General features: G+C 37.3%; 1 long non-coding RNA gene across 4 annotated transcripts in view; it reads right to left on the bottom strand.

The window, feature by feature from the left end:
- LOC145676499 (uncharacterized) overlaps positions 1-26,951 on the bottom strand; it is a 161,170-nt gene that overhangs the window by 62,693 nt on the left and 71,526 nt on the right. Inside the window, exon 1 of one of the 4 annotated variants that reach the window (XR_014129394.1) lies at positions 14,450-14,512. The exons of 2 other annotated variants lie outside the window; for them this stretch is intronic. This is a non-coding gene — a long non-coding RNA (uncharacterized LOC145676499). Of the gene's footprint in view, positions 1-12,507; positions 12,706-14,449; positions 14,513-26,951 lie in introns of those variants that run through there. One more of the 4 variants, XR_014129392.1, reaches the window with a different exon arrangement.

The raw sequence follows: 26,951 nt of genomic DNA, 5'->3' as shown, positions 1-26,951 counted from the left end.
AACGAAAGAATTGGCAGAATAAGAAGTGGGGGAAAATGAGAGAACCTCACGAAAACCCCATGGACACGTTTTGAAAACAAAAACTCACTTGGCATAGGATCGAAGGAATCCCTCTCACCAGGGACTCTTTCACTGAGCCCCCGATGTTATTTTAAGTTGAAGAATATAATTACGAAAAAAAAAAAAAAAGAATTACAAGACCAAAAAAGTGAAGGTTCTAAACAATATTCCCAAATTTTTCAGCTACTGTGATTGTATGTTATGTCAAAAAGGTACGAATCTCAACTTAGAGAAGAATTCCATTTCTTCACTGACGAGGGAACCTATCCAAGTGCAACTCTGACTTCGAGTCGAGACTATGGTCGTTGGATACCTTGTCCTAAAAGAACATAACACGAAAAGTGGTACATCCTCGATCGCAACCGTTGCAGAGATATAAGCGTGAAAAGTTAGAAATTGAGCTCCATACTATACATTACAAAGTCAGCTTCCGGGTCAGATTTTTCGGAAACGGTCAGGTAAGGAAACTCAGCGAATACATATCAAATTAGTGTTGGGAGCCCACCACCTTTTGAATGAAAAAATGTTGCCCCCGGGGCACTCGCAGGGTCCCAGGCGGGGTCCAACTCAAAATTGGCAAATGGAACCGGGGGTCAAGTAGCATATTGTATGAAAGCTATTGTTAAATAAAAGAAGATAGAACAAATCTCAACTCTCTATGATGACCCTGTGCAAACGGGCAACTGGTCAAAATGTCAATACAACCTACATCAGAAAATATATGGCCACTCTTCTAAATTCGTTAAGTTGTGACAATAACAAAACAGAAAAACACGTTTAAAAGTGCAAGGTATTGAAGTTAAACAAATTGTTGCAGTCTCTCACAGTTACACAACGGACCTTATCCAAGTATAAGTGTGACTTCGAATGACCAATGGACCATAGAATGACCATGGCCATTGGATTGCGTGTCCTAGAAGAGAAAGGATACATTGTCAATCGCAACCGTCGTGGAGGGTGAAAAGCTCAAAAGGCAACGGTATATGCTTCGCGAATCGGGATCCCAAATTCGCATATTGCACCGTGAAATTTTAGTCGGGGAATTTGCTGAACGAGAAACATAATGGAAAAACGAAAAGGATTGACCTTGAAACTTTGATGCACATTGAAGAATAAGGTGGTAGAGAAAAACGTGATTAATGATACAAAAGCAAATTATATCGGAGGGTGCTTTTCTAGGGCTATAGGAAATGGTCAAGAATAATATTTCGTTCAAATATAAAGTTGGAAACCAGTTGATATATTGTAAACTCGAGAAAGAAAACGATAACCAAGTGGGGTGGGAGACGAGCCAAAACATAGCGAACGTACTAGAAGGTAGTGTTTCATAGAACATTAGCAACATTATCACACAAATACCCTGTGACAATACAATATTTATACTTGGATAAGGTCCGTTGTAGTAACTCTGTGAGAGACTCTGCAACAATTTGTTTAACTTCAATACCTTGCACTTTTAAACGTGTTTTTCTGTTTTGTTATTGTCACAACTTAACGGATTTAGAAGAGTAGCCATATATTTTCTGATGTAGGTTGTATTGACATTTTGACCAGTTGCTCGTTTGCACAGGGTCATCATAGAGAGTTGAGATTTGTTCTATCTTCTTTTATTTAACAATAGCTTTCATACAATATGCTACTTGACCCCCGGTTCCATTTGCCAATTTTGAGTTGGACCCCGCCTGGGACCCTGCGAGTGCCCCGGGGGCAACATTTTTTCATTCAAAAGGTGGTGGGCTCCCAACACTAATTTGATATGTATTCGCTGAGTTTCCTTACCTGACCGATTCCGAAAAATCTGACCCGGAAGCTGACTTTGTAATGTATAGTATGGAGCTCAATTTCTAACTTTTCACGCTTATATCTCTGCAACGGTTGCGATCGAGGATGTATCACTTTTCGTGTTATGTTCTTTTGGGACGAGGTATCCAACGACCATAGTCTCGACTCGAAGTCAGAGTTACACTTGGATAGGTTCCCTCGTGAGATTAAAAACTTTCGGCGCCAAAGGCCAAAGTGGCCATGGCAAAGCCCTCATCCTTGTTGCATGAATCTTGAGTTTAATCCCATTTTACGGTAGACACGTATATGTGTGCGAAAGTCTCTCACGAGTCTTCAGTTTCCTCCTGTTCTTCATTGCAACAATCTTTCAGTTTTTTTTTTTCAACCAACAATATTGATTGTATGGAATGTTGATATTTAGTTGTACAGTTGTTGAGTTTTAAGCAAAACAATATGTATTGCCTGGTAGCTCAACCGTTTAGAACGTAGGTTGGGCCAACTGATGTTTTTTTTTTTTTTTTTCACGTTGGACTAACATTTGCAAATTGTTGAAAAATGCGCGACTAAGCGGATGTCGACAATGTTGGGCCAACCGTTGAAAAAAAAAAGTGTAATTGTCGTCGCCAAAAATTCAACGCTGGGCTAATTATTTTCTTCTCTCTTGATAGGCATTAGAGTTGCCAACTTATTTTTCCTGTCAAACACGTTAAACTTTGAAATGATAGAAATATGGTGGGAACCGAAGATCGAATTACAATAATATTCGATAATGAATAATCAAAATAATGAATATTCTTACTTCTGTTATACTTCTGAATTGACATATCTTCAATAAGCACGATTTTTGCAGTTTTCATTCCAAAAATACTAATATAGTTTGAATGTATAATTAACATAACATTGATTTCTAATTAAACTTGTCATTAGATTTACATTACGATCATCACTAAATTATGTTAAACTGATAGAATATCAAATACTCGTGAACTCCGCAAACTAATTAATATTGTTTGTCGGGAATCAATGAATTAGGATCGTGTTCACTTGCCAGAGCTCAATTGTGAGTTGGAACGTCGTCGAAAAATCTATGCGTTTATCAAGAAGGAAAACAGCATTTGTCAGTGTCGTTTTTTTTTTTTTTAATTACAGCTTAATAATGCAGTTTTTCACATTGAAGGTAAGGAAAAATTATAACTTACCAATATTTTATAGAATTATAAGGTAGCTGAGTATTCTAAGTGAGAGTATTGTACCTCTAAATAAATATGTTTCGTAACAACAGTTATGTTTCCCTTATAGTAGCTATCTCCCGTCATAATATTGTATAGTTATGGCTGCCGAATATCAGATATCAGATACTAGGCAGCATTAAGAATGTTGTTCTGAATAATTTCGCTTTAGATGTCACGTAAAAAGAAATGAGATAAGAACCTACTGCTAAAGGTTGTTGAAACTATTAATAGTCATTTATTTAAAGTTTCCAAGACATTTAATGTACCGGTACCACGATCAAAACTTGAAAATTATGTTAACTATCCAACAAAAACTGTATTGGACCTTGTATCAAATTCTTTTGCGAAAGAAGCCAATTTGTGGTGTTGACTTGGATAGTTAAGTATTGGAAGCAAGTGGGTATGTAATTTTATGGCTACAGAGTAGAGAATGAGGCGTTAGTGTACCACATCTTTCCATAGACGATGAAGATAGTGTCGAGGAATCTGATTGGTAATAATTTGACCAGGTCTACAGTACAGGTATGTTACAATGGGTAAACAAAGGATTCAGTGTACCTATTGCGTCCGATGGGCACATGAAATATGTGTTGTCACTGGTAACTCAAAGACTCATGTAATTTTATTGAAATACATGTAACATTATTATACGTGTGTGATATGTATAAGGAACAAGTCATGCTAATTGTAATTTTACGCAACTAAACTAAACTAAAATTAACTTCTGGCGGAACAACTCTTCGAGGACCAGGCCTATCAACTGGCTTGTGACACTCATGTCTTTGAGGTGATGTGTGGTGTGGTCACCACACGGGCCCCGTTCGCCGTTAATGCTGATTTTCTGGACCGGAGTTCGCTGCTTTTTCTACCAAGTAGCTCCTGAATTGTTCTCACATCGCTGGGTGGATGCCGCAATGCTAACACCATCTGGTGAGTACGAACGGTCACCCACCTATCTTCTGACCAGACCCGGCAGTACTTAACTTCGCTGATCTAACGAGAAACGGTATTCCAATGCGGCTAGGGCGTCGCCATAATTGTACGTAACAATAAATATTTTCTTTAAAAAATGTAACTACTACAAGAGCATACTATGATAACATTATGTGACACAAACGATAAGAGTGGTATTTTGTAAGAATAAATAGTCATTTGGAAATATGGGCCGCGATGGCTCAGGTGGTAGAGTGTTCACCTCTGGTGCATGGGGTTCTTGGTTCGATCTCAGCTCGCGCCAAATGAGCTTTGTGGTGGACAAACACGGTATGCGTGGGTTTTTCGCGGTTCTCCCGTTTGCTTCCATTTTCTTTATTTCTCACCATCACCGTCTCCTTTAGTCCGCCCGGCATAACGTCGGACTAAAATTAAATATTTCATTTGGAAATACATGTAATTATCTTGAAATTGCATATTAAATTCCCATTCGATATTAAGCATGGGGATGTCCACTATCTGATATTAGAAAGGATTTTTATTTTATTTTATTTTATTTATTTTACTCCCTAAGCTCGACATTTTTTTAATTTTAAACAAAAAAAAAAAGTTCACCATTAAATAGGAGAATTACTAGATGAGACAAAAGGTAAGAAATTAAGTGCTTCACATTATCAAGAATTTAAAAATTTGGATAATTTTCAGTGCGTTAATAATACTAATTTTAAAAAGTATCCAATATCTATTTACCTTAAAACTTGTATTATTTTCTTTATTGCAGGAGCTATGCGATCCCAATTTAAATCAAAATGGGAGACATGATTTAACTTTAGAAATCGAACAGAATAGAGAGTTATCGTTCTTATACGAGGTAGACTTAGCAATTATTATATGTGCTTAGTTAGTTACCTTACTTCGTCCATGGTTTCCTTATGCGTTACTACAACAACTACTACTACTACTACTACTACTACTACTACTACTACTACTACTACTACTACTAATAATAATAATAATAATAATAATAATAATAATAATAATAATAATAATAATAATAACTGTTGAATGAGAATATTATAGAGCCGCACGTGTGACACGTGTAAACTAAAGAAAAGTTGTGTGATGTCAGTGGACGAGAAACTTCAGTGTTTGCGATTTCTTGGGAGTATTTCTGCTTTTCCTAAATGAAAGTGACAAAAATCCTTCGTTTCCGGCTGGATTGTTGATCAAGTCGTTGACCTGCATCCTTTCACGAAATGTTTCACTCTAGTGTGACTGAGCGAGGCATGCTAGGAATTGACCCGAGGGAGAAGGTGACCTCGAGTCAGAAATCCCTGTAGTGTGGATGTGGTGTCGCAATCTTTGCGGTCGTCTCCTGGCCTATCTTCCGTTTATAGAGTATATTCTTCAATTCGGTTGCAGAAATGGAAATTCGAAAGATCAACAAGAGTTGGACTAGAGTTGGATGAACTGTGCTTTTCTAGAATGTGTTCTTATTTTGTTTATTTTGAACATAATTAGTACAATGTCAACACTGTTCACTGTTCCCGTTAGCAATTATTAGATCCTGAGTATTCATGTAAAAATACATAGATTTTTTCTTCCTTAGTAAAGCGTTTCGAACCAAATGGTACCTAAAAGTTTGAAGTGCTAGGTGGTGAATATATACAGTATAAATATGTTTAAACATTTGGTGACCAAACTTAAAATGTCTTCTTATATCAAATTAAATAAAAAAAAAGTTCTAATAAAGATGGTAGGAAAAGCACCTCCTTTCAGAGTTATAAATCGCCGAAAATGCGAAATATCACTTTTTAAAACACCTGGCTTGAAAACTATGAGATCTATCGCAAGCGGTTCAAGGAATTACAGGGACGTCACTTAGGGGGCGGGGAGGGGCAATTGCCCCCTGCTGAGATCGAGATTTATATACATTTTATAATTGAATTGTAGTAAGTCAGTGAAAAATGCGAAATTTTACCTATATCAAGGGGGTCTTGCCACCCTCCCCCAAGCAAAATCTGAAATGATGCTCCTGATTACACAGGAACTAGTGTGCGCTCTATCTAAATAGTCATTACAATCTTGCGTCATCAGCGAAACGAATGCTCAAATACTGGAGTACTTAAAGTCCTCAAACCACAACCTCCTGTATATAATTAGTTTTGTCAGTGACAGAGGATTGTTAAGCATGGATATTTTAGGTAGAGCACATACTAGTTCTTGTGTAATTCCTTGAACTGCTCGTGATAGGTCCCATAGTTTTCAAGCCAGGTGTTTTAAAACGTGATATTTCGCATTTTCGGCAATTTATAACTCTAAAAATAGGCGTTTTTTGTACCATCTTTATTAGATTATTTTTTCTTTAATTTGGTAAAGCATAAGGAATCATTTCCAGGAGCTTCGTCATCGAAATTCTAAACCACGATACAGTACATATATGTATAGGCAGGCGCGGATCCAAGGGGAGACTATAGGGGCTATAGCCCTCCCCCTTGACGCTCAGGTATACACTGGATAAAATGGGCTTCAATCCTACTTTCTTTACACTGGATAAACCGGCGGCCAGGGGCGTATCCAGGACCGACTTCTGGGGAAGGGGTGTCATACTGCTACTTTTAAGAGCTCCAAACTTTGGGATGGTTTTTATTTATATATAAAATAAAGTTTCCTCTTCTGGGGGGGTCGATTGCCCCGATCGCCCCCCCCCCTGGATCCGCCCTTGCCGGCGGTAAACTATGGTTTAGCCCTTTACTTGATTATATCCTGGATCCGCGGTTGTGTATAGGCACCATATTTGAGCGAATTTGTCCTAAACTAAGATTTCAATAACTTTCGGATGGTCGTCTACTACAAAATTTGGAACAACAGGCTCAAATATTAGGCAAATTGATGTTTTTAGTTGTAATATTTGCTCATATTCCAGCTGATTTTTTCCCTTGTTTTTTTTTTTTTTTTTTTTTTTAATTAAAAACTTTTCTAATAGTTACCGGGGGGACTCCTTTACAAATATTTATATCACATTCTTAGCGGGAAAAAATACGCCTTAAACATCTCTAAATTCATTATTATTAATATTATTATTTTACTTTAAAGTGGTACACCGTATAACTGGATAGTGATGAGTTGGTGTCTGAGACCCAAAGTTCCTCGAACTTATTACCTTGATGTACGATAATACAATATTGTATTGACATCTAGTTTCAACAGTTGATTGAAAATAATCACTTCTGACTACTGTCTTCACCATTTGCGTATGTAATGCCTAATGTTGTAACTATAGTATAATGCACTTTTAGCTCTAGTCCGTAACTTAGCCAGCGATCAAATAATCGCAGTTGAGCAATTCTGACTGGCAATTTGTGTGTATTCTATTGTACGTCCATTAAAATATTATACTACTACTACTACTACTACTACTACTACTACTACTACTACTACTACTACTACTACTACTACAACAACAACAACAACAACAACTACTACTACTACTACTACTACTACTACTACTACTACTACTACTACTAATAATAATAATAATAATAATAATAATAATAATAATAATAATAATAATAAATTTAACGTTCCACACTCGCTTTCGGTGTGAACGGTCCCAGATTCGATTCTCAGTGGGGGCACTAGGTCGAAAAGATGTAAAAAGTTTTTTTTCAGGACAGCCACCCTGAATGAGGTTTTCCTGGGTTTTCCTCATTCACACCAGGCAAATACCGGGGTGGTACCTAACATATAGGTCCCAGGCTGATTCCTTCCTTCCTAAATCCTTCCTTCCTTCCCTTTGTCCGGATAATGTGCTTATCAAAGGACGTCATCCTTCAGAACGTGGTGGGCTAACATGACCATAAATGCCAAAAACCAGAAATTTAAATCCTAAATCCTTAACGTTTCAGTTATATTCTTTGGGCTAAAGAATGCGTGTAATTAACGAAAGTAAATGGTTATGAAAAAAATGGGTAGAATGTGGGAAGAAAAAGGAGAAAAACCATGGACTCACGTGCCCTGGAATTAAACAAAGGATTCATCGCACCAGAGATAAGGGCTGTAGAGCCACCGTGCCCTTTATAATAGTAAAAGCCTCTAAGCATCCTTTTGATGTTGAGAGAATTATTTCTGTGTTACTATAAGCAGTGGTGCCCACCCCCCCTTATGTCCATGACGCACCCCCCCCCAATTGTCTATCCGTAGGTGTTCTTCCATGAAAAAATCTTCTTTTCGATTAATTTTACCCCCCCCCATCAAACATATTTATATAGATTTTTAACCCCCCCTAATATTTCAATGACGCAGTTTGCGTCATAGCCCCCCCTTGTGGGCACCCCTGCTATAAGTTATTTGATTGTTCATCGTGAACTGTTTTGGTTGCAACTGAACTTTGGTACTATTTTTGACTACTTCCTATTTACATTCCATCAAAGTTTTTACACAAATAATAATAAACTTGTTTTGTCTAGTTCTACTAGTGATACATTAAAAAAAAAAAAAAAAAAAAACTATCTCAAAAGGAGCAAGTGTTTGAAACCTTTTGACATAATCCCAATAAACAGAGATTAAACTATACGCGTAGACGTATTAACACATTGGCAAAATTAATTTATTCACAGAAGATGTGAATTCCTACAGAAGAGATTCAACCTGTTCTCCATCATAAGCAAAAAATGAAATGAAATCTTTGAGTTTTACGTCCCACGCTTATGCCGGTTAGGCTAAAGGAGAGATGAATGAAGAGAGATGATGAGAGATGTGATGATGAGAGATGAATGAAGTGGTCGAATGAAGAAAGTGGGAGGAAACGGGAGAACCCCGAGAAAACCCACGAGCACGGTGTTTGTCCACCACAAAGTTCACTTGGCGGGGGCTGGGATCGAACCCGGAACCCCAAGTACCAGAGGTGAACGTCCATATTGAGAACTGTTCTATAGTAATAATGCAACTGTAACAAGGCAATGCAAACCCAAGCTACCTTAGTACAGTGGCTCCGAACCTGTGCATCACGACACACTGGTGTGTCGCGAAATTTTGAGCTAAAAAAAATCATGAAGCATAGAATCAATTGTGAGATAGACTGTTCCTGTCAACGTTTTCAGCGGCAGCAACAATGCTCAATAATACGTAGAAACACGACTTTATAGAAACTTAAGGTTAGTTTAAAGGGACAAGTTTTGCCGATAGATGTCACTACAGTCTTCGTATCTCTCTCATATATTTTTCACCTTTCCCGAAAATTCACGATTTCCTTACAACTTTCAGCCTAGAGACTTCAAAGTTTTAAAGAAGGTAGTTCATAACCTATCGAAGGCAATAATCCGTGCCTATTTTTTATTTAGAATTTTCTTCATTGTTGAAATTGAATATCCAAATCTTTAACTGTATACTGTTTCAACAATGAAGAAAATTCTAAATAAAAAATCGGCACGGATTGTTGCCTTCGATAGGTTATGAAGTTCCTTCTCTAAAATCTTGAAGTCTATTGTTTGAAGTTCGTAAGATAAATCGTGAATTATCGTAAAAGGTAAAAGATACATGAAAGACGTACGAAGACCGTAGTGACGTCTATCGGCAGAATTTGTCCCTTTAAACCAATCTTAAACGCTTGTGTTGTGATGTCCTGCGTGTTCAGTGCAGTGGTCCAGAAACCCTGAAAATGTGGCCAAAATAGGAAGATGTGGTTCCATGTCCATGAAACTTGACAGATAAAGGTTTGCGAGGTCGCTGAGTACGATTCTGATATCCAAATTAAAAACTTCAAAATGGCGGATCCAATATGGCGGACAGAAAAAAGAAAAAATCAAGCCATGGAGCTGGAATTGGGTAAATAAAGGTTTTTGGGGTCGCTGAATACGAATCTGATATCCAAATGAAAAAAATGCAAAATTTCGGATCCAATATGGCGGATGCAATATGGCGGATTGTGGAAACAAATAAGACATATAGTCACCAAATGTGTATAATAGCATGCAATATATATATATATATAAAATTTTATATGAATACATAAAATGGACGTATATATATATATATAAAGTAAACACATATATATTTTCTAACTGAAATATGTACCACGTTGGTTGCAAAATGTGCACACTCCTCAGTCCGTGTTGCATTGTACAGTACATACAAAACAAGTATTTTGTTCAGAACCAACGTGGCAGATAGGCAGTTAATAGTCTTTAACACAGTTATTCGGACTGATCATCAGAAGGCTGTGCGTGCGGAGCCTCTATATCTTTCAAAAGCATGAGTACAGCTGGAGACAGTTGCTTTTTCCTATGCTTCTGTGCCATGGGTTCACGAAGCGTCGAGATTTTGGGATCACTTGTGACCAGGAGTCGCAGGAATATATCTCACAACGTGTCCCCTCGTGTGCACTTACGAGAATGATGTTCCCTGTACTGTTTGATATGCTTGTTTCGGGCCTCCTGGGCCTCTTCGGACATCTTCCCAATCGGTAATATGCAATGACTGATAATTGCGGATCCATGAACAAGAACTTTATGCACTGAAGCGGGCATGTAGAACCACGAATAGTGTTGAAGGTACAGTTCCAGTATATCATTTGACCAAGCTTCAAATTTACGTGGATCTATCTCCAGCCCACAAGATAAGGCGTGAAGCAACACAGCACACTTCTCGATAAGATCCCGGTTCGATGAATGCAACCTTATCGGGATATTGAAAGAAACGACGGGCAATGTTTCCGTCATTTGAAGTACCGCTTCCGCCTTACCATGGATCATTGATGATCAGCTCTAGCTGGGCCTTCATGGCCTTTTGGATGTAGGCTTGCTTCTTCCTCATGATCAGTCTGTGTTCTTTACGAATTTGCCATCTTCGAAGATCCAAGCGGTATGCAACATGAAGCAGCCACTCCATAAAACGGATCCATGTATGAAGAGGAGACAGTCCGAAGCCAAGATTGTCAGGTTTTACTGGATTAGGGCCCTTTGTCAATGTGTTCATCTCCTTTGGCGTTGCGCCACACACATAGCAGGTCTGTGCTGATTTTGTGTGCATAATCGCGTTACAGACTTTGCCGTCAACCATTGTGAAATGCAGGCTGTGTGTGACCTCAAATACCTTTCCTGCGATGGTGATTTGGCTAGGCGTCAGTTCTTGTATTTGTCCCTGCATACATTAAAATTCTTGTCGTATCAGTTCAGTTGTTTTCTTCTTAAACTGCAACCTTATGGGCCGGCAGAATCTCGGGGATGATGGCCGCTGATTCTGCAACACTACGACTTGTAATCACTTCCTTTCATAGAACAGTTGAATTGGTACAATTGACGTGAACACAATGTCAGTGTCTGTAAAGCCCTCCTCTTGTGCAACTTGTTTGTATTCAGCGTGTCCAGTAGTACCATCGCATCCCCATTTGGTGATGAGCTGAAGTGACATACTATATTTCGCTGGAATTCTTTCTAGCACAGGCTCCTCTGTTTGTACAATTCGTGCAGCTGTGCGGTCCTGTGTCCTGCTGTGGCTCGTAAAACGTGGACAAGTTTTCGTCTTGATATGTGATACGCCATGTCAGAAACGAAAAGAAAATGCCCATTCAGCATTAATGACCTATACTGTTCGTCACATTACGATTATCATAATTACTGATACTGTAAGTCATAACTCTGTTACACACAACACACTGTTGTTGTATTGCTGAGGTCTGTCATTGTGATTTGTATGGCAATGTATGTGCTGACATCGCATATAGTCTTCTATTTACTCCTTCATGCACAATTTCTCGTCATTAGGGTTTCAATTTCCAATCGTTTCAATTGTACATGCTTTTAGTTAGTTTAAATAGCTTTTATGCCACAACTATTTTATTACAAACACAATGAGAGCATTATTTGCAAAGTAGAACACACATTCGACGTATACTCTGTTATGAAATGCCGTTGGATTCATTTGTCTACGCAATACCTTACTCCAGCTTTCTTTGCAAACCTTTAGTCTAGCAACACAATATCTACAGATGGCAATACTGAAGGTGCTTTTTCCATCTCCTTTGTGTCGACTAACATTATCTATGGTCATGGTACGTTACTGTTCATTATCTCTATTCGTTTATGAGACAATAGCAAACGAATGAATATCAAACCTTTGCCTTCCAGAGGGTCCGGCCGCCCCTTACTCTCATTTATTTTCATTACTTCAACTACAAACTGACCCTGTTAGCATGTTTCTGGTTTCGGATTTACACTTCTCATGACATAATGCTTTAGAATAACATATTTCCATATATACGACAGTTTACCCTTGTTGTTCAGTCCCTTCATAAATTTTTGTTTAATATCAGCTTCCCACAAACATCCCTCGATTTTACACAACCGAGCAAAATGGAGCAAAGTTTGTTTGTAGTTTCTAATTCCTAGGATATTGGGCTCATATGTACGAGAAACATCTGAGCTTCACTTGGCTTCACTCAAAAGAAAAGTCTAGAAACACAAAAATACACGTATACTTTTGTTTCCTTTGCTACGCTTACCTTTAACGCTCATTCCAACGGAACACTGCAATCACATCACACATCTACGCACACCAACAGCAAGTATAAGCTTTGCATATATAATATATCCTGACCCCCTTGTTCAGTTGACGAAGGACATACATAACACAACACTGGTAACTTTGTTGTCTCTAGCTGATACACAACTGCTGTTTTGTGCACAGGCAACCTCTTACATTGGACGCCAGTCACAGACTGCGGGACGTTATTATTTGAAACACCCATGTCGATATGACTGCCCAAGGTCAATGCCTATCCAGCATTACTACTAGTTCCGAGATTTGCGTCATGTAATTTTGGCCAGGTTTTGAGGGTCTCTGGACCACTGTGCAGTGGTGTAACCAAAAAAGTTAGGAATCACTGCCTTAGTACCGACTACTATGAACCTGATATAATTCGAACAAATAGGAACAAGGTTGCAACAACTTGGAATTTTTACTTTTTTTTTTCAAAATACTTAGAAATTTTTACTTTTTTAAAAAAGATATATTTACAAACGCTTCTTAAATAACTATCAAATCCAATCCGGGAGATAGCTTTCAATGTATACAAGATCATAAAGATCATAATACTGTTTACAGTAATTTGATAAACCGTTCCTGAGTTCGCGTTATTATTCAGTTCAAATTCTGTAGAGGAATTTAAAGCTTATCTATCTATCTATCTATCTATCTATCTATCTATCTATCTATCTATATATATATATATATATATATATATATATATATATATATATAGATAGATAGATAGATAGATAGATAGATAGATAGATAAGCTTTAAATTCCTCTATACGATTATAATATATATACGATAATTTAAATATATATACGATAATCATGTCTGTTGTGCTGTAGGGTTGCGAAACATAGTCACTTATTCTAAGTGAAATGAAATGAAATCTTTAAGTTTCACGTCCCACGATTATGCCGGTTAGGCTAAAGGAGACGGTGATGATGAGAGATGAGTGAAATGGTGGAATAAAGAAAGTGGGAGGAAACTCGAGAACTCCGAGAAAACCTACGAGCACTGTGTTTGTCTACCACAAAGTCCACACGGTGCAAGCTGGAATCGAACCAGGGACCTCAAGCACCGGAGGTGAACGCTCTACCATTGAGCCACCGCGCCCCCCTTATTCTACGTGAAGAACGCAGACAAAGTATTTGAGAACAAGATCATGAGGTGCATGTTTGGATTCAAGAGAAACGGGAATGGGGTATGACGGAAGCTTCGTAACGAAAAAAAATTGCATGATTTATACCGTTTACCATACCGTTTAGGATCATCAAGTTTAGGAGTCTCAGGTGGGCAGGCCATGTAGCCAAAATGGAATAAAGTAGGAACGCTTTCAAAGTTTTAACTGGAAGTCCAATTGAAAAACTGCCATTAGGAAGACCTAACGCAGAAGGAAAGGCAATATTAAGATGGATCTCGCAGAAATAGGAATACAAACTAGAAACTGGATCCAGTTGGGTAAGGACAAAAGTCAATGGAGAGTTTTTGTGAATGCTGCAATGAATCTCCGGTTCCATAGGCCATAGAGTTTGTTAGTTAGTTAATAATCGTCATAGAATAGCCAGTTAGTTACTTCCGCAGATACATGTATGAAAAACATGCTATACTGTTTAAAATGATGTATTTGTGGAAAATTTTAAAAATGATTGTTGCTTTTCTTTCCTTCTACACCAATATAGCAACAGTTTTTGGCACATTATTATTACAAGTTCTCGCAATCACATATCTTCATCAAGAATCGAACCTGGTTACTCACATGAACTCTAATCATTAATTCACAAACATATCTTAACACTATTTACATTAAATTAAGATTTTATATTATTATTATTATTATTATTATTATTATTATTATTATTATTATTATTATTATTATTATTATTATTATTATTATTATTATTTACGTACTCGAGTTGTCTCACTCTTCCTACGTTGACCTGCTAAGAGTTCAAAATGCTATTTCTGTTTGTGTAAGCGCTAGATATAGAAATATTTGTCGAATGCTTTACATATCTCAAGGTCAATTGCATAGATGACCTCTAAACGTCAACATTAGTGCTATCAAATTATTATCACAAGTTGCATGCACCGGATTTTCCCAGCCTCGAAATTCCTTAGTACAGCACTAACACTTGAAAGATATATTTGTACTTTATTTGCTAAAGTTTATTAAAGCCAAGTTAAATGTGGATGTAGACTATATAAGCATTGTACGTTCACAAGCAAAGTAGCAGTGTCGCATGTACATCACACGAAGGAATTTTGTTTGTATTAGTTGATATTTTCTCAATTAATATTAAAACTTGAAGTGGTATTAGATTTCCACTACTTCCGATTTTAGTGGAGAGATTAGAATTTAGATGCAATATATTCTTAGAAAGCTTAATCGATTGCAAGAAACAGCTTTTCGCTTATCTACTATCTTTACTCTATAGCGATCAATGTTAAATCCGAAACTGGTTGATTTCTATCATTTCTCGTTTGAATCAGGAGTAACTTGTTGGGGGAGGTTCACCGGGTCCAGACCACCCAAACTTCCTAACCCGACACACATTTGTATGCTTTCTCAATAAAACTATAGTTGTTTAACAGGGAAATAATTGATATGGAATGAAAATTTGATTTTACACTTCATCTGTACTCTTTCTCTTACAAAAACAACCTAGGTCTATTTTCCCCCCTGAAAATACAGGTGGAAGTATTTTACAATTAAGTTACTTATCGTCTTTTCGGGTACAGAATAATACCTGTTCAATACTACACTGACATAGCGGCTTGTAGTATTGGACCGCCCCCGACCCTCCGTTTTCAAAGCTTGGACCCCTCTCAATGAAAATTTCTGGGTACGCGCCTTGTTTGAATTGAGGGTTAACAGAAAAGACGGTACCTAGTCTTAGGGCATTAAATCGTTTTCTTTAAGAAAAAAGAAAGAAAAAAAGAAAAGAAAAGAAAAGAAAAAAAGAAAAGAAACATCTTTCCGCTTCTTATAGTTTGCTCTATATATGTATATTAATATTGAAACCAGAAATTGTAGTGAGTTTCTATCACTTTCAGTTTTAGTACATAGTTAAGAATGGCGAGGAGAGACCATGCGAGGCGTGGAATGAGAAAGTTTTCGTCTCATCTCTCAATTTTAAAAGTAGTTCTCGTCTGGTTTATCGTCTCGTCTCGTCTCACAGACTTCAGTTATAGTTTCGTACGAGACTTATGCTATGCGTAAGTGTCGGAAGTCTTATACAGGGTGGCCCAAAAGTAGGTATACACCCCTGCATTGGATCAAGTATAACATCTAGTTTATGGGTTTATTTGCTTCGGCTCTTCTGAGCTTAAGATATAAGTAAAAATACATTAAGAACAAATAATAAAGAAACTAAGTCTACCTGATGGATAAGAATAAGAAATGATATAAAACGCAATGAGCTTATCGGTACGGTACTGTATACCTACTTTTGGGCCACCCTATAGAATGGCAGAGCAAAAAATGGTTAAAAGGTATCGAAAAAGGTCTTTTTGCTATGGATTCAGCGTCCCAAGAAATAGTTCTATCTTCTCTGTTGAAGCTCTATTCAAACCGGAATTGGTTCAAACTAGCCATTTCCTGTTCCATTATTTATTGTCATAGAACGGAAACGGTAACAGATAGCGAGAAGCGTTTTTTTTTTTTTTGCAAACAAGCGTCTCAAGACATCATAACATGACCATCCGTAACACTCTACCAAAACCGGAAGTGGTTCAAATTTACTATTCCAGTTTCAATACTGATTTCCATTGAACAAAAAACGGTTAGAACCATTCATTGCCAGTGATAGGAAAGTCGTTGAATACCTGTAGCAGCACCTGTTGTGTTGATAGTTGTAATGGACCGGTCTACTGCCTGAAGAATCTCTTGAACAGTTCTGAAATGAATGCCACGAAGAGGTTTTCCTTTATCTTACGAATCAAGTCAAAGTCACAAGAGCTTAAGTCCGAAGAGTAGGGTGGATGGTACAGCACTTCTCACCCCATCGATCGAACAAATCAGTCACACCTTGTCAAGTTTAAAATTTGGTCACCCAAGGTAATCACAGAATCCACGGTATAAGGAAATTCGACTCACAAAGCCACACACCGTCATGTTTCACTTAGGGAGGAAGTAGTTCGGATCATAATCTTCTTTGGGCGTCCGCCACACATTAATACGGCCTGTTGTTGGAAACAAACTGAAAGAAGATTTGTGAGACTATATTAAGGGTTTCCAATCAAATGGTCTAGCTCTTGGTACCATTTTCTTCGCGCTAAAGCGTTGAAGTTTCGAAATTGCACCACGATGACAAATGTTCGGGTTATGCAACTCATGTCGGACTGTGATCATCGCAATAGATTGTTGCAGGTGGTGGTTGAGTTCTCCAGTCACTTTTGCTGCATTCGCTCTACGGTCGTTGATGAAAATCCTGTCAATGCTCGGTAGTAGTAATTGCGTGACTTGGCCGAAGTTTGGACTTTGACCCCGACCTTTATGACGTCATAGGTCAAAGGTCAATGACCTTGGCCCGGGTTCAATGACCTAGGGGTACCTACGACCACCCCCTCTAAATTTTGGCAGGGGTACCTTGGCCCACCCCCTAAATTTTGGCAGGGGTACATAGGACCACCCCCCTTAAATTTTGGAAATTGCCAAATCTAAAAATTTGGTGTGGTAGCCTAGGACCATAGTATGTACCTCTATCAGTATTGGGTGTCTATGTCGTTCCCTTTCATGGGTAAAAAATTGCCAAAAATTCAAATTTCGGAGGTTTTTGACCTAATTTATCCCCTTTGATGAGGTGTTAATACCTTATATAGTTATATGGGCGTATACAGGGGTCCATTACCTTTTCATAAGACATGGGTATATTAATGCACCCCTTGAAAAATTTGGGAAGGGTACCTTGGCCCACCCCTTAAATTTTGGAAATTGACCAATTTAAACATTGGATATTATAGTACAGGACCCTAATATGTATTATGATAAATTTGGGTGGTCCACCTCGTTCCCTTTTAGGGGTACAAAATTGCCAAAAATATAAACGTAAGCAATACGTTATACCACGTGTTTGGTTTTTGGTCCATTTTATCCCCCTTTGATGAGGTCCTATTACCTTATATAGTTATATGGTCATGTATAGGGGTCCATTACCTATCATAAGACATGGGTATATTGGTGCACCCCTTTAAAATTTTGGGAGGAGTACCTTGGCCCACCCCTTAAATTTTGGAAATTGCCCAATTTAAACATTTGGTATTATAGTATAGGACACTAATATAGATCACTATAAATTTGGGTGGTCCACCTCGTTCCCTTTTAGGGGTACAAAATTGCCAAAATTTTAGTACAACCACGTGTTTGGTATTTGGTACATTTTATCCCCCTTTGATGAGGTCCTATTACCTTATATGGTTATATGGTCATGTATAGGGGTCCATTATCTATCATAAGACATAGGTACATTGGTGCACCCCGGGAGGGGTACCTTGGCCCACCCCTTAAATTCTGGAAAATGCTCAATTTAAACATTTGGTATTATAGTACAGGACCTCAATATGTTTCGGTGTTCCTATTGTCAAAATTTTAAGTACAACCACGTGTTCGGTTATTGACTCAATTTATCCTATTTGATAAGGTTATAAGGTATGGACGGGACTCAATGTATCCTATTTGATAAGGTATTATACCCCTTTCAATTTGGTATAACCCTTCGGTGTAGTACGGTCACGTGATCGATGATTTGGTTTTGATGCGCGACGAGGTCTCTGGTCAATGTTCTCTAGGAATTAGGTGGAAACTTTGTCCAGGGTTCTCGTCTTATATCGCACAGTTCTTTAGGAGAATCTGATAACGTTGTATATGGAATGGACAATAAAAACACATAAATAAGCATAAATTGTATTTTATTCATTTTTCTGGTTTCTTCTTTTTCTTTCTTATTGACAATGTTTGTATATTGAGCTGGGTTTCTTCATTAGACCGCCTCCTCTTCTTGATTGTAATGATTTGTTTCCATGTTTTGCAGCATAGCACCCGTTTGCAAAGCTTCGTATTGTGAATTCTGTAAAAAGAACGAGGAAAAAGATGATTAGTATAGAAATAGATGATGATTAAACAAATACACTTACAATGATAAATATGATAAAATTACCTTGAAGGTATATTGCAGCAGTCTACGATCATTAACCGTGGGTACTGTTGTGAACAAATATTGAATTTCACGCAGAGATTTTCCTTGGGCTTTACAGCACAAATAAAAATAAGCATAATAGCCACATACGGATGAACCAAGACTTTGCATTTGGCTATTATTATATTTATAGTACATACAATGAAGTTTTAAGAATGCAACATGTTGTGGTACACAAGGAGGAAGGCCATAGCTGTCAAAATATTCTCCAACACCACGATTATCAATATAAATTGCAATCCAATGGCTTCCTAGTTTTGTAGATGGATCTGTATTTACAATGATTGCCAGAGGAAGAGAAATCCGTGAGGGTAACTCATCGCTTGCAAATACCCCGGTAAAATGATTTCTGAATAATGGACTACCGTTTAAAGCACTAGCTAATTGTAATGTATTCAACATCGTGAATGGAAATGATACATAACGTATACGTACCTTGTAATTTAAAAGTCCAGGATAATGTTGCGCTGGTGGTCGATCTCTAGGAGTGAGGAAAACTCTCCATACACAATACAGTTTGCAGATGCTGCTAATTTCTCTTGGAAATGAACTTCCAATCGGATGGCTCCATGTCGTTGTAAATTCCAATAGTGACAATCTCCAGCAGAAGAATCGGGAGTTAGGTCAAATACAAACAGTGTATATCCATTCTTGTAGTCGGCTCTTGAAATTGTATTTCCAGTATTGGTAAAATGTATGCCAGAACCTGAGAACAATGTGTGGTACGATGAAATGTAGAGATTTTCTTCAAAGTTGGGTTGCAACGGTTTTGAAGGTACAGCTTTTCCATCCACATACAATGTAAAGAAATTAATGTTTAGATGTTGAAATTCAAATGGATTGCTGGTAATAGTTCCACTGGATGCTTCATTCGATGTAAATCCTACAATAATACGATTTGGCAATGTTCCCATAAACAGGTTATCAAATAGTTTTGGATTGTATATCCTTCGGGATGGTAAATGATTTCATTTGAACCCTTGTCAGAGGATACTTTGCCGGTGTAGATTGTAAAATTTTATTGTGTGCCAATTTGACACTAGGGCTAATGTTGACTTTTTTCACCTGCAACGATGCATCTAGAATATTGATTTTTGCATTGACACCACTTTCACCGGCCATGAGACAAAAGTTTGGTTTTGCAGGAATAAGTTTCACACGTAATTCCACTCCATGAATTAAAAATTTATCTTGATTAAAAATGTCACAATGAAGATGTCCTATCATATCGAATTTCATACTTTGTTTTGTCAGTTCATAGCGTTGTTGAAATCCTTTGTTCTCCCTGGTGGTTGCGTTCATATGACCAGCCGTATCTTGAAACCACATTGCTGTTTGTAAATGTGTATTTTTAGCTCCATCACTATAATTGAGCAGTTTTTCCATGTACGAACGATATGGATGATTATGTGACGGAAATGAAATCAGTTTATTGTTCAAGTAGATTTGTACTTCACTAAACATAGCATTTAGAAAATCATTGACAGGTGCAATTATTGCTTTATCCGTTTCGGTGAAGGATGAACCATCTGGTTTCACAATTTGTGCTTGGATGTACAATAAGGTTTGTGGCAAATCAATATATTCATCACTGCTACCACTCACTACAAATTCTATTGGTGAATTTTCAGCTATTGAACTAATTGGTTTGTAGCCTATAATACGATTGTCCAGAACACTGGTTTGCGTGGGTAATGTTGAAAAAATGTCCAATTCACTTTTTACACATTCACAGGATTGATGATGTAAGAAAGTCATCGTTGAATTAATCAAAAATATCTGGTGACGATGCCAATGATCTCTTCTTCTTCTTATGTGATAATTTACGTCTCTTCGTAGGATTGATGATGTTGTTGATCGTTGGAAGGTCAACCTCAAACTGAGAGCAGTCATCCCATTTTCGTTTATGATATCCACTTCCCAGCATAGTTTTCAACTTATTTTTAGCTTTTTCTTGTAAATTTGTTTTTGCCTCTTGCATACGTTGATGAAACGATTCTTCCAGCGGTTGATTCGAGATCACAACATCATTAATCATATTGGCACCTGATTTTAATAATTCTTTTCCCACAGTTTTAGCTCCTTGCTTCACAAGTGGTAACACTGAACGAAATAAGCCACCAAGGAAACTTCCAATGCCATGTCCTGCTTGATAGGGACTTCCCACATAGACGTTGCCGATACCGGATAACGCTTGTTTTTGGTAGTATTGCAAATACGGATCAGTCATGACGACGACGACGGAAATGTAGTTTTGTACACACCGTTCCAAAGGTGAATGGCATACGATGACCTGTGCTATCCCTTATATCGATTTGTATTTGCTCAAAATTCATTTTTTCCACCGGAACATAATGTGCAGGATTAAAGATTTGTACTGCATGACTTCCAAAAGTATGATTCACAGGATCCATGTTGACAATTCGTAGCAAGGGTACCATTGTATCTCCAACAATGACAGATTCAATAATGTCACAGTAGACGTACATTTGTGATGGTAAACCTAATCGTACATCTGGTGTATATTGTCCCTTTTGCATATCTTTTAAATCACTTTTTGGTTCAAATCCAAGCATTAAACTAACACTTGATGAGATTTGTACAGAAGTATGGATTTCCTTATTGGGATGTCTTATGAGGTATATATTATTAGTTGCATCATGGGATATAAATAAATTGGTTTCTTTATGATGATATTAATTGCATGAATAAGATCCCGTATATTGTTATAATAGCGAACAGGGATCGTTACAACCTTCCACGGTTCCTGATCATTACTACTTGATGATTTGTAATATATTTTATTGTTTTCACTGTTAATGTTCAGCAAAGAATGTGGATAATGAATCTCTACAATTGCCACATCCCATTTCTGGCGAAACTCTACACGTCGTTGTAATTTCGTAATATATGAAGTCAATGTATTTTCTGGAAAATAATCCATGGAACTATTACTGGGAAGTGTAACGTAAAAATCTTGATCAGGTTCCATTCTTCTTCAATGAAGTTGCAGGGATCCACGAATTGAATGAGGAAGGATATCCTTTCCACTGGACGAGATACTCCTTTCTGCGACCTTTTGTTCTTGTACGTAATATTTTATCGATGAGGAACGTCGAAGGGAGCGGCACTGGTTGTAATTCTTCTCTGTAGAAAACACCATCGATGAGTTGATGATTTAAATCCTCTAATCGATACACTGGTGGGTTTCTTGGTACAATGGCTTTTACTCTGAATATTTCCCAAGTCCAGTTCTCGAGGTAACCCTTGTCAAAGATACGTTTTGTTTTACTTATACGAACAGTATCACCAACAGATAAATCCGTATCTTGTTTTGAACGTTGTAGCTTTTTGTCGTATAAGTTATGCCACACCTCCAGTAAATTGTCCTGAGAAACGTTTGCAGGTGCCATTTTAATACTGGAATGCCGACTTTCATTGTATGCTTTTACAAGTAAAGGCAATACTTTGATGTAATTGTATGTTTGATATTTGGTAAAGTATTTCCACATACGATGTTTCAATGTCTGATTAAATCTTTCTGCGATGCTGGCTTTAATATCTGGATCCTTTGTTGTAACATGTTGCACGGTGTGTTTCCTGAAAAACTTTTGTACTGTCTTGTTGGTAAATTCAGTTCCTTGATCACTACGTAGCACAATTGGTTTCCTTTCCTGGAAAATCATTTCAAATGCATTCACTATATCCTCGGCACTTTTTGATTTTAGTGGTACAGCCCACCCGTACCGACTAAACACATCAATCACTGTAAGAATATAGCGGTAATTGTCATTATAGTTTTGAAGTGATTGTAAATCATTTAAATCACATTCCCATTGATCATCAATATTGTTGACAAGATAAAAATCTCTACGGAAACGACGACGTACAGGACGATGTAACGTGTAGGTAGGTTGTTTGTTTAACCAAAGTTTTATTTTGGCTAGAGGTATAGATTTTCCTGTGGCTTGCCATAATTTCTTTGCAGTAGAAAATGATGCAGGGTGTGCTGGATTGTAATAAATGGATTTCAACTTTTTGTTCATGGTTTGTACGTTGACCATTGTGGAATGATACGTTTTCTTTTTGGTCGGACTTCTAAAACATCATCATCATCATCTTCTTCTTCTTCTTCTCCGGAAGAAAATAATTCAGGTGCCGGTTTTGGTGGTGCAGATCCTTCAGATGCTGTTGTACTATTATGCTTGACAATATAGTTTAATCTTCGTGGATTACCAATCAATTCTTGAGGTGTGTTTGACGATGCAAGGTAGTTGCAAAACAATTCCCAGCCTTGAGGATTAGAATGTTTCCTCGGTCGAGTCACATCGCACATTAAATCTACAATATTGGATCCATGTAGTTTATTGTCGTTGATGTACACTGTTCCTTTATGATCCCATGTAATTGCGTCATCTTGTTTTAAACGACGGAATAGTAGTTCGGCTTTCTTACGATACATTTGTGGTATTGCGGCTAAAATTTCTTGTTTCGTGCTATCGTCAACATTCGGAACGTCACCATCAGGTTTCATTGATGTAATTGTAAGTGGTATTGGTTCTTCTTGTTTACGTATCACATAAAGATATTTCTGTAATATTCTATTGTACTGATTCCATTTTTCTTCATCACTTGGATACGATGTATTCAATATAGATTGCATTTCACGATCGAAATTAGATTCTCGATTTTCACTCACACGGGATGATGATGCATGCATTCGTTGAAGCATTTCTGGTGGCACTAAAACCATCTTCTTGTTATGTTCCATGATGTTTATTGTTTAAACAAAATACTGGATAACACACTTCCTACAATAGGTGCAAGTAATGCAGGTAAGAATCCTCCTTGTTGTACGGCTAAATGTTTCTTCTTTTTATCCAATGATTTTGTATTGTCTACGAGATAGCGGAGCGTGTTCTTGTAACGCTTTAATCTTGACTTCTGCGCACTTGTCAGTGGAACATTGCCTTTTAAGACATTATAACAACATTCACAAATACTATGAATTAATGAAGCGTCTGCATTGGCAATAATAGCTTTACGCAATCTTGGTTTAGCTTTGTGCAGAGCACGTAGCAGATCAGCGTGTTTCACTGTAGGAGACATCGTGACAGACTAAGTCATTCTTTTCACATGCACAATAATTTAAACATGTTTTGTTGGTACGTAAACATAATGATGCAAATCGTCGGGAAAAATATTTGTACGAAATCGCATTTCATCGGGTGTATCTTGTTTAAGATCCATCAGTAAATAGCCATGTGGATTTCTTGTTGCGTCTGCATAACTTTCTTGTAGAAACAGTGGATGCTCAGGCATGATTTGATAACTCATATGCTTGATTTGTGACTTGTCACGTGGATTTTTAAACAACACCAAATACGAACAATTTAAACTCATATTTCTATTTGCTTTACTTTGATGAAATACATTTTGTGTTATAAAAATCACACTAATATTTCGATGATGTGATCCTTTTGTGAACATATCAACAGTATCACTATTCACTTCTCGCATATGGTCATCAATAATAATCAAATGTGGTCCATCTTGAGGCTGAAAATCTTTCATTCGTGGAAGTCCTTCGTGAAATTCTACTGGAACCGGCATTGTTGCATACACATCTTGCCATTCTGCATAATACCAGTATATCTTACGAAATTTTACATTGATCATGGTTGGGAGATGTGACAGTAATCGCTTCACAAAATACGTTTTTCCACACCCACTAGGCCCTGCGAGAATACAGGTAAATGGATGTTTCCACTGTGTATCCATGATGAACACTAACACCTTGTTTCAAAAATGATGCGTATTTAAAGCGAGTACAATTTTTTTTGTTTTAGTTTGTAAATTCTTGCACTCACTGGTGTGAAAAGGAAAAATCCGTTCATCTGTTTATTGAATAGTTGAAAACCGTTTATTTGTTAATCGAATAGTTGAAAACCGTTTATTTGTTAATCGAATAGTTAAAAACCGGATAAAGTTTAACGGTTAACCGTGAAAGTTGATCATTGTTTGATTTAAATTCTAATTGAAAATTTTTCGTTTGAAATTTGTTTTGAAATTTTCGTTTCAAAAATTTTGTTTGAAAAATTTTTGTTTCATTTTTTTTTCAAATTTTTTTCGTTTGAAATTTTTTTGTTTGTAAATTTATTGTTTCAAAATTTTTTGTTTGAAAATTTTTCGTTTCAAATTTTTTTGTTGAAAATTTTTCGTTTCAAAATTTTTGTCTCAAATGTTTTCGTTTCAAAATTTTTCGTTTCAAAATTTTTGTTTTGAAAAATTTTTTAGTTTCAAGATTTTTGTTTAAAAGTTTTCAATTTTTGTTTTTTTTTAGTTTGAAAAGTTGAAAAAAAAGTTTTAAATGCCAAGAATCTTGTTCAAAGTTTCCACCTAATTCCTAGAGAACATTGACCAGAGACCTCGTCGCGCATCAAAACCAAATCATCGATCACGTGACCGTACTACACCGAAGGGTTATACCAAATTGAAAGGGGTATAATACCTTATCAAATAGGATACATTGAGTCCCGTCCATACCTTATAACCTTATCAAATAGGATAAATTGAGTCAATAACCGAACACGTGGTTGTACTTAAAATTTTGACAATAGGAACACCGAAACATATTGAGGTCCTGTACTATAATACCAAATGTTTAAATTGAGCATTTTCCAGAATTTAAGGGGTGGGCCAAGGTACCCCTCCCGGGGTGCACCAATGTACCTATGTCTTATGATAGATAATGGACCCCTATACATGACCATATAACCATATAAGGTAATAGGACCTCATCAAAGGGGGATAAAATGTACCAAATACCAAACACGTGGTTGTACTAAAATTTTGGCAATTTTGTACCCCTAAAAGGGAACGAGGTGGACCACCCAAATTTATAGTGATCTATATTAGTGTCCTATACTATAATACCAAATGTTTAAATTGGGCAATTTCCAAAATTTAAGGGGTGGGCCAAGGTACTCCTCCCAAAATTTTAAAGGGGTGCACCAATATACCCATGTCTTATGATAGGTAATGGACCCCTATACATGACCATATAACTATATAAGGTAATAGGACCTCATCAAAGGGGGATAAAATGGACCAAAAACCAAACACGTGGTATAACGTATTGCTTACGTTTATATTTTTGGCAATTTTGTACCCCTAAAAGGGAACGAGGTGGACCACCCAAATTTATCATAATACATATTAGGGTCCTGTACTATAATACCCAATGTTTAAATTGGTCAATTTCCAAAATTTAAGGGGTGGGCCAAGGTACCCTTCCCAAATTTTTCAAGGGGTGCATTAATATACCCATGTCTTATGAAAAGGTAATGGACCCCTGTATACGCCCACATAACTATATAAGGTATTAACACCTCATCAAAGGGGATAAATTAGGTCAAAAACCTCCGAAATTTGAATTTTTGGCAATTTTTTACCCATGAAAGGGAACGACATAGACACCCAATACTGATAGAGGTACATACTATGGTCCTAGGCTACCACACCAAATTTTTAGATTTGGCAATTTCCAAAATTTAAGGGGGGTGGTCCTATGTACCCCTGCCAAAATTTAGGGGGTGGGCCAAGGTACCCCTGCCAAAATTTAGAGGGGGTGGTCGTAGGTACCCCTAGGTCATTGAACCCGGGCCAAGGTCATTGACCTTTGACCTATGATGTCATAAAGGTCGGGGTCAAAGTCCAAACTTCGGCCAAGTCACGCAATTACTACTTCGGTGTTCCTTGTCACAGGGTAATAATCACCGTGGACACTGTTCCTCGCGATACACCTAACATAATGACTATTTGAGATACCCTTGCACCAACTAACTGCACACTCAAAATTTGACCTCTTTAAAACTCAGAGAGGCCTTTCATTTGCATCACTGTCTGTTCGCTTTAGTACACACCCCTTTATACTCTGCCTCTTTTAACACACCAAAAACAAAGGTCAGGGATTGCACATGCATTCTTAATGGTACCCTTTTACGTGTTGCAAACCACATGTGTTTCCATTATTTTGATAATCATCTGTATATATTGTTTTTCTAATTGATGCATAATACACGATGTACAAAGTAGTTCATTGTTACGTAGGTTGCTATATATATTTCTGGCCTAGGCAACACTAAGTGTTGCCAGGTGCAATCTGACATTTCCATTGGAAAGTTTGACATTTTGTAGCATAAATGTACTCAGAA

The sequence above is a fragment of the Thermobia domestica genome, unplaced genomic scaffold (genome assembly GCF_964235325.1).
Source record: "Thermobia domestica unplaced genomic scaffold, izTheDome1.hap1.1 HAP1_SCAFFOLD_173, whole genome shotgun sequence".
In the NCBI taxonomy this organism is placed as follows: Eukaryota; Metazoa; Arthropoda; class Insecta; order Zygentoma; family Lepismatidae; genus Thermobia; species Thermobia domestica.
Note: the sequence above shows the minus strand (reverse complement) of the source record. Positions and strands in the feature narration are given on the sequence as shown.